General features: G+C 44.6%; 1 protein-coding gene and 1 pseudogene across 3 annotated transcripts in view; both read right to left on the bottom strand.

Annotated features, from left to right (window-relative positions):
• LOC126248510 (elongation of very long chain fatty acids protein AAEL008004) overlaps window positions 1-15202 on the bottom strand; it is a 351103-nt gene that overhangs the window by 93245 nt on the left and 242656 nt on the right. The window lies entirely within an intron of this gene.
• Window positions 156-273, bottom strand: LOC126250561 (5S ribosomal RNA; annotated as a pseudogene).

The following is a 15202-nucleotide window of genomic DNA, read 5'->3' as shown; positions in this document are numbered from 1 at the left end:
TCCTCAGCCCACAGACGTCACTGGATGCGGATATGGAGGGGCGTGTGGTCAGCACACCGCTCTCCCGGCCGTAGCTCAGTTTCCGAGACCGGAGCCGCTACTTCTCAGTCAAGTAGTTCCTCAGTTTGCCTCACAAGGGCTGAGTGCACCCCGCTTGCCAACAGCACTCGGCAGACTGGATGGTCACCCATCCAAGTGCTAGCCCAGCCCGAGAGCGCTTAACTTCGGTGATCTGACGGTAACCGGTGTTACCACTGCGGCAAGGCTGTTGGCACATATGACGTATAACAGACCTTTACTCCATCATACATTAGGGAACTGTTACCTGTTGCAAATTATCGGCACTGATGTCCAGAGTAGAAATTTTGAATGACTGAAGTTTCACCAGTGAACAGAATTTGTGCCCCGTCACATGCTAAAAATCTCACGAATACACCACGTGACCAACGATGAGGTACTTCACCACGCTGGTAAAAATGTTGAAGTCATGTTGTTGTCGTGCTGTTCAGTCCGAAACTTAGTTTGATGCAGGTCTTCACGCTAGACTATCCTGTTCAAGCCTCCGCACCTCTGCGTAACACTTCCTCCCATTACCAAATTATAAGCGGCGATCAGAAAGTTTCCGTTCGAAGGACTTACAGTCCAGATTAGGTATGCCAATCAGGCAAAATCACCGTGGGCACTGAGGCAATCGTTTCACCGACGCATCACGTTGAAGATAACCATTTGGTAAAACACCGAATCCCGCCGCGTAAAGAAGTCCGTAACTGCCTGCGGCACATCCTTGTCCGACGGGAATCGTTGACCCTTGAAGGCCTTTTTCAAGGGACCACAGGCGTCGTAATTGCATGGGGGGAGATCAGGACTACTGTGCGGGTCCTCCAGTGTCTCCCACTCCAGTTGGCGTTGGCCTCCTGGATCGACCGGCGTCTTGTATCGAATGGCAAGTAGCACGGAAATTGACGCACCATTCCACAACAGTGGTTTTCGGCAGACACGCTGCCCCATACACATTCTCCATCATCCGATGGATGTCTACCGGTGATTTCCATTGGCAGCCGAGAAAACAATAACAGCACGTTGGTCCTGTTTGGACGCATTTGGTAATAACATTGTCATAGTTCACGTTTCCACATTTACCGCACACACGTCGGAAAGACACGAAAGCCACGGTGATCCCTTGCCCACTTGTCGCTGCTTATATACCCACAACGGAGTCGCGCTACGTTGCATATATGCTGCAGCTACACCATCAAACCGACACTTTTATTTCGCCTTGTAAATATGCCTTGATGCATCAGAATGTGTTCTATCAACCTACCACTCCTTTGGGCAAGTTTTGCCATAATGCTCCAACTTTTTCATTAGGTAGTCCATTAAGCCATATTAACTTCAGTATTCTATTGCGTCTTTACATTTCAAAAGCTTCCGTTCTCTGCTTGTCTGTAGCGTTTCTAGTTCACGCTTTCTTTCATACTTTTAACACAAACACTTCCAGACAAATTTTCAAATATTTAAATTTTTATTAGATGTTATCAGATTTCTCTTCAGCTGGATGTGCCATACAAGGGTTGGACAAAAAAATGGAAACAGCGCACAAAATGCATGCTTGAAGGTACATGCAGATGCTAACGAAGCATGCAGGTGGGGCTATTGTATCTGACCATGAACGGCACATGTGGAATGCCATCCATAAAGAGAAGGTGTTTGTTACTTAGAGGTGGCAAAAGTCGTGGGATACCATGTAATATCGTGTCGGGTATCCTTTTTCCCAGCGTAGTGCAGCAACTCGACGTGGCATGGACTCAACATGTCGATGGAAGTCCCCTGCAGAAATATTGAGCCTTGCTGCCTCTATAGCCATCCATAATTGCAAAAGTGTTGCTGGTGCAGGATTTTGAGCACAAACTGACCGCTCGATTATGTCCTATAAATGTTCGATGGGATTCATTTCTGGCGATCTGGGTGGCCAAACCATTTGTTCGAATTGCCCAGAACGTTCTTCCAACCAATCGCGAACAATTGTGACCCGGTGACACGGTGCACTGTCACCCAGAAAAATTCCATGCTCGTTTGGGAACATGACGTCCATGAATGGCTGTAAATGGTCTCCAAGTAGCCGAACAGCCTAAGTACCTAGTACATTCCATGTAAACACAGGCCACAGCTTTATGGAGCCACCACCAGCTTGCACAGTACCTTGTTGACAACTTGGGACCATGGCTTCGTGGGAACTGCGCCACATTCGAACCCTACCATCAGCTCTTCCCAGCTGAAATCTGATTTCAGCTGACCAGGTCACAGTCTTCCAATCTACATCTACATCTACATCCATACTCCGCAAGCCACCTGACGGCGTGTGGCGGAGGGTACCCTGAGTACCTCTATCGGTTCTCCCTTCTATTCCAGTCTCGTATTGTTCGTGGAAAGAAGGACTGTCGGTATGCTTCTGTGTGGGCTCTAATCTCTCTGATTTTATCCTCATGGTCTCTTCGCGAGATATACGTCGGAGGGAGCAATATACTGCTTGACTCTTCGGTGAAGGTATTTTCTCGAAACTTTAACAAAAGCCCGTACCGAGCTACTGAGCGTCTCTCCTGCAGAGTCTTCCACTGGAGTTTATCTATCATCTCCGTAACGCTTTCGCGATTACTAAATGATCCTGTAACGAAGCGTGCTGCTCTCCGTTGGATCTTCTCTCTCTCTGCTATCAACCCTATCTGGTACGGATCCCACACTGCTGAGCAGTATTCAAGCAGTGGGCGAACAAGCGTACTGTAACCTACTTCCTTTGTTTTCGGATTGCATTTCCTTAGGATTCTTCCAATGAATCTCAGTCTGGCATCTGCTTTACCGACGATCAACTTTATATGATCATTCCATTTTAAATCACTCCTAATGCGTACTCCCAGATAATTTATGCTTCCAGTTGCTGAACTGCTATTTTGTAGCTAAATGATAAGGGATCTATCTTTCTATGTATTCGCAGCACATTACACTTGTCTACATTGAGATTCAATTGCCATTCCCTGCACCATGCGTCAATTCGCTGCAGATCCTCCTGCATTTCAGTACAATTTTCCATTGTTACAACCTCTCGATACACCACAGCATCATCTGCAAAAAGCCTCAGTGAACTTCCGATGTCATCCACCAGGTCATTTATGTATATTGTGAATAGCAACGGTCCTATGACACTCCCCTGCGGCACACCTGAAATCACTCTTACTTCGGAAGACTTCTCTCCATTGAGAATGACATGCTGCGTTCTGTTATCTAGGAACTCCCCAATCCAATCACACAATTGGTCTGATAGTCCATATGCTCTTACTTTGTTCATTAAATGACTGTGGGGAACTGTATCGAACGCCTTGCGGAAGTCAAGAAACACGGCATCTACATGTGAACCCGTGTCTATGGCCCTCTGAGTCTCGTGGACGAATAGCGCGAGCTGGGTTTCACACGACCGTCTTTTTCGAAACTCATGCTGATTCCTACAGAGTAGATTTCTAGTCTCCAGAAAAGTCATTATACTCGAACATAATACGCGTTCCAAAATTGTACAACTGATCAAAAAAATGGCTCTGAGCACTATGGGACTCAACATCTTAGGTCATAAGTCCCCTAGAACTTAGAACTACTTAAACCTAACTAACCTAAGGACATCACACACACCCATGCCCGAGGCAGGATTCGAACCTGCGACCGTAGCAGTCCCGCGGTTCCGGACTGCAGCGCCAGAACCGCTAGACCACCGCGGCCGGCTGTACAACTGATCGACGTTAGAGATATAGGTATATAGTTCTGCACATCTGTTCGACGTCCCTTCTTGAAAACGGAGATAACCTGTGCCCTTTTCCAATCCTTTGGAACGCTACGCTCTTCTAGAGACCTACGGTACACCGCTGCAAGAAGGGGGGCAAGTTCCTTCGCGTGCTCTGTGTAAAATCGAACTGGCTATGATCCAACCGATATGGTCATATGCGTCCAGCTCCAACTACCATTCCGCGTCCAGGGTCTGTTAATTCCCGTCGTGGGGCCATAAACATGTCGGAAACCTCTTCACACGAATCACCTGACTACAAATGACATCTCCACTGATGCACTGCCCTTTTATACTTTGTGTGCACGATGTTATTGCTGTCTGTATATATGCACATCGCTATCCCATGATTTTTGTGACCTCTATGTATACCACATGCGCGGAAAGTCGAAAAACGTCATCCGCTAATTGACAATGCGGAAGAAAGTGTGTTGAGTGATCGTGGCAGTCGGTCATTGAAGAGGATTGTGATGAAAAGTAAGAGGACGACAGCTGCTAAGGCCACTGCAGAACTGAGCGTCCCTCTGCGAACTCTGTCAGCCGCAAAACAACACGAAGGGAGCTCCATAAGAAGGGAATTGTAGGGCGAGCTGGAAATTCAAATATCCGTAACAAGTAACCGTGGTGCAGAAGCCATGATGCTCGAACTATGGAGCAGTGAAATAAAGTCATTTGGTCAGACGAGTTTTGTTTCACACTGTTTTCAACTTCTGGTAGACTCTACGTCTGGCGTGTGATGTCCCAAGCCTACGATGCAGACTGGTTGCTGCTAAGACTGAGACATGGCGGGGGTTAGGTGATCATTTGGATAGCCATACCGTGGTATTCTATGCGGTCCATAGTTAATCTGCAAGGGTGCATTACTGCTTATGATTAAGTGACCATCTTGGCTGATCTGGTCCACCCTAAGGTACGATATTTGTTCCCCAATGGTAATGCTGTGTTCCAAGATGACAAGGTCCGTCTTCACACAGCTTGCATTGCTCAGGACTGGTTTTGTGAGCAGTATTAAATGTCACATCTCCCCTGTGCACCACAGTCACTAGATCTTGATATTAGTGAGCCGTTGTGGTGTACTTTGGAGATAAGAGTGAGTGATCTATATCCACGTCCATCATCGTTACCCGAGCTTGCCACTATTTTGCAGGAAGAATGGTATGAGATTCCAACGAAAACCATACAGGATCTCTATTTATCCATTCTGAGACCACTGGAAACTGTTTTGAATGCCAACGGTTTTCCTTTTGTATCCCGCCTGGAAGGCGGCGCGTGGGTCTGCTCCTGAAAACTGAAAGGTGGGCCGATTGTAAGAAGTGAGTAGGAGCAGGAAAAGCTGAAAATCTCTCGGTACTGCTCTTAGGAATGGTTTTACTATATCACAATATTAACTGAATACATAATAACGTGAATACCTAACTTTGCGCCGGCCAGGGTGGCCGAGCGGTTATAAGCGCTACAGTCTGGAACCGCGCGACCGCTACGGTCGCAGGTTCGAATCCTGCCTCGGGCATGGATGTGTGTGATGTCCTTAGATTAGTTAGGTTTAAGTAGTTCTAAGTTCTAGGGGACTGATGACCTCAGAAGTTCAAAAATGGGTCAAATGGATCTGAGCACTATGGGACTTAACTTCTGAGGTCATCAGTCCCCTAGAACTTAGAACTACTTAAACCTAACAAACCTAAGGACACCACACACATCCATGCCCGAGGCAGGATTCGAACCTGCGACCATAGCGGTCGCCCAGCTCCAGTCTGTAGCGCCTAGAACCGCTCGGCCACTCCGGCCGGCTACCTCAGAAGTTAAGTCCCATAGTGCTCAGAGTAATTTGAACCATTTGAACCTAACTTTGCACTGAGGAGCACGTGAACCTAACTTTGCACTGAGGAGCACGTAGAGACAATCACTCAGGCACACGGTAAGGGTTACTAGTAGTGAGACAATCTATCACTGAAGTAACAAAGTCAGTAATGGCCCCCTATGAAGTAGAAACAATGTTGCTAGGTCGTCTCCTCGGAATCAAATGGGTAGATCTGGAGTGGAGCTCGTCGAGCTCCACAGCGCCGGCTAGAGGGCGCTGTTGTCGGTGTGTGTAGTGCCAACCTGGGAACTTGCACCTACGCCGTGGCATCGTAGCTATCGATACATTTCCTACACCGTTTTAGGCATAGTAATGTGTTGTGTTTTTTGTCTACCCCGTGCATATGAAGAAATCTGTGGACTCTTCCTTGCTCGCCATACAGTGGCCATTTTCAAGGTTACAGGGAGCGATACACGGTTTTACCGTGTTTTCTTCAGGGAGCGACAAATGTTGTGTGCGGTGTACTCATTACTACATGAAATAATCTCATGCTAACATGAGACAATGTAACGAAAATACAGAGGCCAACATACACTTTAATTCCGGCGCTGAATAAGAAGTTACATCTGCGGTTAACTGGAAGTATACCATACATGTAGACTGATTTGATTTGTAGCCGAACATATGCATCTTGAGTGAAATCACGTGCTGCGGCTAATAAAATTCTACAGAGCATGTGATTGCATTGTCAATATATAAAACTCTCCGACGTTTCGGCCACTGTTGCAATCGCACATTTTGCGACAGTGGCCGATACGTCGGAGGATTTTACATATTGATAATGCAGTCACATACCATGAAGAACTTTATTAACAGTTACAACGGCCGCGGAAGACTAAGCTTACATTTAATGTGCTATTCTTTAATGCGGTTCGCAATGTTAAAAGCCAATCTAACGTCAAGGAACGTTCCTCTGATTTTAATTTCATTTTATTGGCATATTTTCAGAAATTGACACAACCTTTTCGTAATAGAAACGCGTTTAGTAGACTTCATACCGCGCAAGAGCAAGGCAACTAATTTAAGATGCAAACTACACATGGAGTTCGCAGTACTGTAAAGACTGAATGCTTGTGGATGAAGGGTTTATCTATTATACATGGTGGCCAGAAACAGTCTGAGAAGGTTGTAAGGGTGTTGCAGGGTATGCTGTGGTGATAAATACTTATTAAGTTAAATAAATTGATACTATACGGTGTTTCCAAGTTAATTAGCGTTGAAGTTAGCCAATCAGACGGTTGGGCGAACCCGAGCCAAAGGCTGAGCAGTGTCGTGCGCTGTTATCTGCTACGTTATGAGAACAACTGACACTAACTGTACCTGGCGGGCCGCTTGAATTTGTGCGCGCAACGGCCTGATTCGCTAAATTCAATGTTAATTGACTCGGAAACAGCACAACGTGTCGCACTTTTTCTTAACAATTATTTATCAGCAAAACCCACCGTGCAACATCCTTACAAGGTTTTGAGACTGTTTCTGACTACCGTGTGTTTCCCTGAACTTGAAGTGTGCAGCACTGGCAGGGAGATGAAGGCACCAATTATTTAGATACGACCGTAAGAGACTACATGAGACGTGGACCCTAGCCGCTAACAAAGTAATGTGTTGAGTCGCTACATTTCTTCCTCCGTAATTATGGCCTACTGTTCTTAATACGCAGGTCAATGGAAGGTGAAGAGTCTCCATGCAGTTCGCGTACCCTCAAACTACTACAGTAAGATAGCGCACAATTCACAGGGCAATTAAAGGCCGAAAATGGTGTGCTAAACGTTCCAGAATATTCGTAGGGTGCTAGTCCAAAGTCTTACTCCGATTAAAGCCCGTTTTACACGAGCGACTTTCTGGTCAATATCGACTACTAGAAGTGTGTGCGTCTTTCGTGCTAACCAGTAAATCTGCACACAAACAGGTGTCAATGACGTCAATGATCTATAGATTGTGCCGAGTGTGGAGTTCCATTTTTCCGAGTATGCTGCACACTGCACGTGCGCAAAAAAAAAGGGAGTGTGGTGGCTAACATCGGAAGTTAACCTGTTCTAACAGGCCCACTTCCACTATAAAAACGGATTTGGTGCTTTTGTGTCTTCTTAATCTTTACTGTGTTGTTTGCTTTGTTTTCGTGACACACTGAAAAGGTTGTACGAGGTCCTGGTATTTTTCGTACTGGTTTTCTCCTAAAAGAGAGGCGGAGTATCTGAAAGCAAAAACATATTTACGTTTTACATATGATAAAAAAGCCTACACTATTCATAAATGAGTACGTAAATTGGTAAACATGTTTTAATGAAAATTATTTCTGCAGTGATAAGGTAAGAATTATTTTACGAGGAAAATAGTTTTCGGCGTTATTTGTCGTTTAGCAAGACAATAAGATACAACGGGTGAAGTAAAAGGGCTTTATTTACTGTGTTCTAGACATTGTTTGATGTGTTTGCAAGTATGTATTTTCTCGAGCGATAAAGGTGTATGGTTTGAAATGTTTGGACGATTCTTTCAGTTCTCAGGGCTGTAGAGCATTTACCACACGATCTTTGACAAGACCATCCACTACGAATTTTGCTTTGGTCGTTAACAAATTCTATTATAACTGCTTGTGTCTACATTTTGTTTCTATATGTCGATTTCTTTTTTTTTTCTTTTTTCAAAAGCGGTGGCCCTCATATCCTCACTTTCACCGTTCAGGTGCCAAATTTAATAGCACGCAGCTCTCACAACGCACGCAATTATGGCGTTGACGCGTAAACGAAAATGACCACTCGAGACAGACTAGACTTAGTACAGGAATAAAATGCCAGCGGCGCTGCACTTGTCTCGAGTAGTCAACTGAGAGAAGAAAGTCGATTGCGTAAATGGGACTTAAGACAGGAGAACTGTATTCATGAAACAAAACGGAATGGAGGTCAGGGTTTACCATCTCGTCGACGACTAGACCGTTAGCGTCAAGGTTGTGTTTTGGAAGGATAGGAAAGGACTTCGACCGTGTCGTTTTCAAAGGAACTACTCCAGCAGGTGCCTTAAGCGATTGGGCGAAACCGTGGAAAACATAAATCCGGGTGGTTGGACGAGGATATGACCGCCACTGACCCAAGTGCGAAACACAGCTGAAGTCAGTCAACTCATAAAAATACTTGCACGTAACAGTTTGTGAGGATATGAAATGGAATGATCACAGAAGCCCAGTCATAGTTTCTCAGATATGTGAGTGGCTCAAAGAGTTTTTAAGTAATAGAACCCATTACCTTGTCCTGGATGGTGAGTGTTCATCGGAGTTAAAGTTACCGCCAAGAGTGTCCCAGGGAAGTGTGATGGGACCATTCTTGCTCTCTATGTACACAGACGATCTGACTATGATAGGGTGAGCAGCAATCTGTAACTGTTTGCTGATGGCACTGTGGTGTACGGTAAAGCGTCGTCGATGGGTGACTGGAGGAGGATAAGAGATAACCTGAGCAGAATTTCCGTTTGGCGCGATGAAAGACAGCTTGCCCTGAATGTGGAAAAATGTACGTTAATGCAGATGAGTAGGAAAAACAAGCCTATAGTGTTCGAATACAGTATCACTGGTGTGCTGTCTGACACAGTCACGTCAATTAAACATCCAGGCGTAACGTAGCAAAGCGACATGAAATGGAACGAGCGCGTAAGGTCGGTTATAGAGAAGCCGAATGGTAGACATCGGTTTATTGAGAGAATTCTAAGAAGTACTTGCTAACCCATTCTTTCCACACCGGGAGCAGTTTTGTCACTGGTTTCTTCATCAGGCAACCACGATTCCGGGACTTGTGTTATCTATCCTATTCACAGATGAGGCCACCTTAATGCGTATTCATGCCGCCTTTGACACTGTTCGGATGCAGCCTGCCCGATGTTAACGTGTGAGAGTGAACATGCTACGACACGATCAGTCTCATCGATCAATCCCTAGCTTTTGTACATGGTGGGGAAAAAAATCACCCTATATATACAGGGTGATTCACGAAGATATGCAAATATTTTAATATGTTATTCTACAAGTAAAACTAAAGAAAAAAGTTCAGATTAACATAGGTCCCCAACTGTTTAGTTACGGAGTTACAGCTAAAAGATTTTGCCTGTAATTTAGCAACTTCTAATATCAATCTACACTAAGCAGATTCAGAAGGATGTAGGTTGCAGTAGGTACTGGGAGATGAAGAAGCTTGCACAGGATAGAGTAGCATGGAGAGCTGCATCAAACCAGTCTCAGGACTGAAGACCACAACAACAACAACAATATCAAGCCATCGCAAAACTGTACGAGGTTAAAGTAAAGCATGATTTCCATTTATTTTGTTGTAATTGACCTGGTCAATCTAAAACAAAAAAAAAAGGACATGTCCCAGACGTGTATCTGCAGTAGTTTTCCAGAACATCCTGAGAAGCAAAGACGTAATTTCGTAAAGTTTTTAATTTACAAAAAACTTGGCCCAACTTGATTTTTAGATTCCAGAAAATTGCACAAAGTTTTCAGCAGAAGTTGTAGAGAATTTAATTTTGGAAAATGATGGTAATAACGTTAACTGAAACCGTATGAATGTGTCAGATAATCTACTTTTATTAATACCATAGCATACGTGAATTCATGTTAAACCGTTGTTACTACGTTCTTTCACTGAACAATACAGAAAACTAACTTGTTTCGAGGTTAGGAAACGACTGAAACAACTCACTAACGGTTGTCAAAAAAGATATTAACGTTTCTACACTCTTAATGGAAAGAAAACAAATTTACTTGAATAATAATCTTTGCTTCTCTGGATGTTTTGAAAAACTACTGCAGATACACGTCTGGGGCATGTTTTAATAGATTCACCAGACCAATAACAACAAAATAAATGGAAATCGTGCTTTACTTTAACCTCGTACAGTTTTGCGATGGCTTCATATTAGCGAAGTTGCTAAATTTCAGGCAAAATCTTTTATTAGCCGTAACTACGTAACTAAACATTTGCGGACCTATGTTTATATGAACTTTTTTCTTTAGTTTTACTTGTGGAATAAAATATTAAAATATTTGCATATCTTCGTGTATCGCCTGTATATACATAGACTTCCTCTATAGCTGAAAGCAAAGTGGTGTTGGATACTAGGATCTGGAACGAAGTCAACGTTCTAGCTCATCCCAAAGGTGTTGCACTAGGTTCATGCTGGGAGTATGGGCACGCTAGTACATTTCAGCAATATTAATGTCCACAACCATTGCCTCACAGATGTTGCAGGGTGACTGGGTCCACTGTTATGCTGATACTGTTCTTCTACAGTACGCAGTACACAATGTTTCCATATCCTTCCTTATTTAACATTTTCTTAAGCGCCTCAAGGGGAACACAACCTAACCACGAAAAACACCTTCATACCGAAACACCTTCTCCTGCGAGCTTCACTGTTGACAATACACATGATGGTAGGTAGCGTTCTCCAGGCATTCGCCAAACTCAAACCCTTCCATCGCATTGCCACATCACATAGCAGTTATTCATCACTTCAAATCGCTCGTTTCCAGCCATCCTCTGTCTAGTGGCTTTGCTTTTTACTCCACGTCAAGCGCCACTCAGTGCTGACTACAGACATGTGTGACATATGAGGAGCTGCTCGATCATTGTACCCTGTTCTTTCTGCCTCCCTACGCACAATCATGGTGCTAGCTGTATTGCTGGTAGCATTTTGGAACTCACGAGTGATTCCATCCGCTGATTTCATGCTATTTTTTTTACAACCACCCTCCGCAGTGCCCGACAGCCCGTGCCCGTCAGTAGGTGAGATCTGGCTAGTCTCGATTTAGCTGTGGTTGCTTCTTCGCGTTTCTACTTCAGAATCATATCGCCAGCAGACGAGTTGGGTAGCTTTAGAAGGATTTAGCTGCCCCTGACGGGCCTGTTATTCTGGTGACCTCCAATGACTAGTCCACGTTCGAGTCGCTGAGCTCTGCCGACCGACCCTCTGTGCTGTTACTGCTTCTCTTCTGACGCCACAGTACTGCCCGCCTCCTTTTATAGTGGTAAGTCCGCCACTCGTGACATCTAGTGGTCAATTCAGCATTACAAAGGGGTATTCTGATGCTTTTAATCAGATAGTGTAACTGTAGAAAATCTGGCCTTTCGATCTTCGGATCTTCCTTTCTAAAGGAAAGGACAAGTACTTTATTTCAGTTTCTATAGTAATGTGCCACATCACCAACAACTTTAATCTTGGCACAATTCATGCATCTTTAACCCATGCGGACACAGACTCTGATTCATTTACTTTACGACGATTCCTTGTTCTAAGAACCAACGACATTGTAGACATATAGTAAGATGAAACACGATCTCTGTTATACACTTCACATACAGGGTGGCGCACGAAATGTGTTACCATTTTGTTTTTGAATATAAACTTTATTGTCAATACAATCTGAAAAGAACATATACTACAATGAAGAGCCGTCCATGGAGATTTGTTCTAACTCAGCGTATGCTCAATATGTCAACCATTTCGTTTCCTAACTTCCTTCAAACTAACACTGAAGTTAGTGATTACCCTACGGTACATGTCTTCCGTAATTTCACTGCAAGCTTGAAGAATAAGTCCTCTGAGCTCCATTAAATCACGTGGACGTTTTGGGAAAATTGTTTCCTTTAGGTATCCCCAAAGAAAAAAGTCACATGGATTGAGGTCTGGACTATTGGGGGGCCAATTTTGTCCGTCATTGAAGCGACCTGCAAACCTGAGTGAAATGACCCGCATGTCGAAATGCTCGTGTAAAGACTCCAACACAGTGTTTGCAGTATGTGTCCTTGCTCCATCTTACATGAACCACTGCGTGTTGAAGGGCAAGGCAGTAGCAAGAAGCTGTGGAATGAAGCTATTGCGAAGCTTGCTCAAATAACGCTCGCTGTTTACAGTTTCTTCAAAGAAAAAGGGTCCAATAAGTCCGTGACTGGAAATTGCTGCCCACGCTGTAATCCTTGGAGCATAATGTTGTCGTTCATGAAGCACTTGTGGGTTTTCAGTGGCCCAAAAGCGTAAATTTTGTTTGTTAATCACACCGTCTAAATGAAAATGCGCCTCGTCTGAAAACCAAACGTTGTTGAGAGTTTCTTCCCTATCCTCCGCGCACCGAGCAAACAGTAGTCTCTGCTGCTTGTGTTCTTCAGTGAGCTTCTGTGCACAGGTCATCTTGTATGGGTACATATGGAGGTCACTTTTAAGAATGCGTTGAACGGAGCGTCTGGATATTCCCAGTTGCACTGCTGCCTTTCTACACGATTTCCCGGGACTTCTCTGTACAGCAACTCGTACCGCTTCAATATTCTCCGGCGAACAAACAGGCTTAGGCCGAGGTCGCTTCTCTTCCAGTACGGTTCCTTCCTGTACAAATTTATCGTACAACCTGTGTGGATGGTCTCCTTTTAGACTTACACATCGTCCAACGCTGTTCCAATTTGTTGATCCCTTACGAATAATAGGAATTGTCCAGGTCTGCAAAATAGCTATTAGTTGCTGCAATCACCCTGTCTGAATAAAATCTTTGTCACGCCAGCCATTTCTTCAAATTGGGGAACGAATAGTAGTCCGAGGGAGCCGTGTCTGGAGAATAAGGGGGACGTGAAAGGAGTTGGAATCCTATTTCCATTAATTTTGTGGCCACAACTGTTGAGGTGTGTGCTGGTGCATTGTCGTGAGGGAAAAGGACTTTTTTGCGGTCCAATCGCCGGCGTTTTTCTTGCAGCTCGGTTTTCAAACGGTGCAATAACGATGAAAAATATTCACCTGTAATAGTTTTACCCTATTCCAGATAATCGATGCGGATTATCCCTTGCGCATCCCAAAAGACAGTCGCCATAACCTTTCCGGCCAAAGGAATGGTCTTCGCCTTTTTTGGTGCAGATTCTCCCTTAGTAATCCATTGTTTAGATTGTTGTTTGGTCTCAGGAGTATAGCAATGTATCCATGTTTCATCCACAGTGACGAAACAACGCTTAAAGTCCTGCGGATTCTTCCTGAACAGCTGCAAACCATCCTTGCAACACTTCACACGATTCCATGTTTGGTCAAGCATGAGCAATCGCGGAACCCATCTTGCGGATAGATTTCTCATGTCCAAATGTTTATGCAAAATATTATGTACCCGCTCATTCGAGATGCCCACAGCACTAGCAATCTCACGCACCTTAACTATTGTGCCATCCATCACCGTATCATGGATTTTATCAATGATTTCTGGAGTCGTAACCTCCACAGGGCGTCCAGAACGTTCCGTACCACTTGTGCCCATATGGCCACTCCGAAAATTTTGAAACCACATACAAACTGTTCTAATCGAAGGTGCAGAGTCACCGTAATGTTTATAAAGCTTCTCTTTAGTCTTCTGAGGCGTTTTGCTTTTCATAAAGTAATAATTCTAAGCACTATGGGACTTAATATCTGAGGTCGTCAGTTGGCGGCCGCGGTGGTCTCGCGGTTCTAGGCGCGCAGTCCGGAACCGTGCGACTGCTACGGTCGCAGGTTCGAATCCTGCCTCGGGCATGGATGTGTCTGATGTCCTTAGGTTAGTTAGGTTTAAGTAGTTCTAAGTTCTAGGGGACTGATAACCACAGCAGTTGGGTCCCATAGTGCTCAGAGCCATTTGAACCATTTTTTTTTTTGAGGTCGTCAGTCCCCTAGCCTTAGAACTACTTAAACCTAACCTAAGGACATCACACACATCCATGCCCGAGGCAGGATTCCAACCTGCGACCGTAGCAGCCACGTGGTTCCCAACCGAAGCGCCTAGAACCGCTCGGCCACAGTGGCCGGCTCATAAAGTAACGTTTAATCACTACACGAGATTCTTTTTCGTCCATTTTTTGACAATCACTCGACTTCCTTGATTCACAAGAATGCCAAACACAAAGAAATAGACGAATATGGCTGAAACGTGGAGTGTGTTCTTTCCAAAGATGCTACTTACGAAACATGACCTCGATACGCGCCGGTGGAGCCATCTCTCGGACTTTGCACGGACTTTTCAAACCCCCCTCGTATATTACTACGAAGAGCGGAGTAGGTGCGCAAGTTATTCCTCATGGTCCTTAAGTGTTTTGTGGATGCGTACTGAATTTTACACTTACTAATGCTGTAAAGTAAATGAATCAGAGTCTGTGTCCGTATGAGTTAAAGACGCACTGAATTGTGCCAAGATTAAAGTTGTTGGTGACGTGACAAATTACTATAGAAACTGAAATTAAGTACCTGTCCTTTCCTTGTCCTTTCTGACTTGTAGTAAAATACGTCAGGCTGACGGACTGTTGTTTCATTTTATTTACTGGAATCTGTTAACAATATCCATTTCCGTGTGAGCGCGGAGCTTCGCAGGGCGAACAAAGGACGCCGCGTGTCCGTTGGTCAGAGGCTGTTACATAATAGGCTCCGCGTGCTATTGTCATTCTGGAGAAGTGTCGCGAAAGCGAAGGCGCCGGCCGTCGCTGCCAACTGTGTCACCACGGTGCTGCCGTACTACGCGTAAACTGACTCGTCTCAGC

The sequence above is a fragment of the Schistocerca nitens genome, chromosome 3 (genome assembly GCF_023898315.1).
Source record: "Schistocerca nitens isolate TAMUIC-IGC-003100 chromosome 3, iqSchNite1.1, whole genome shotgun sequence".
Taxonomy (NCBI): domain Eukaryota; kingdom Metazoa; phylum Arthropoda; class Insecta; order Orthoptera; family Acrididae; genus Schistocerca; species Schistocerca nitens.
This window is presented reverse-complemented; position numbering and strand designations above follow the sequence as displayed.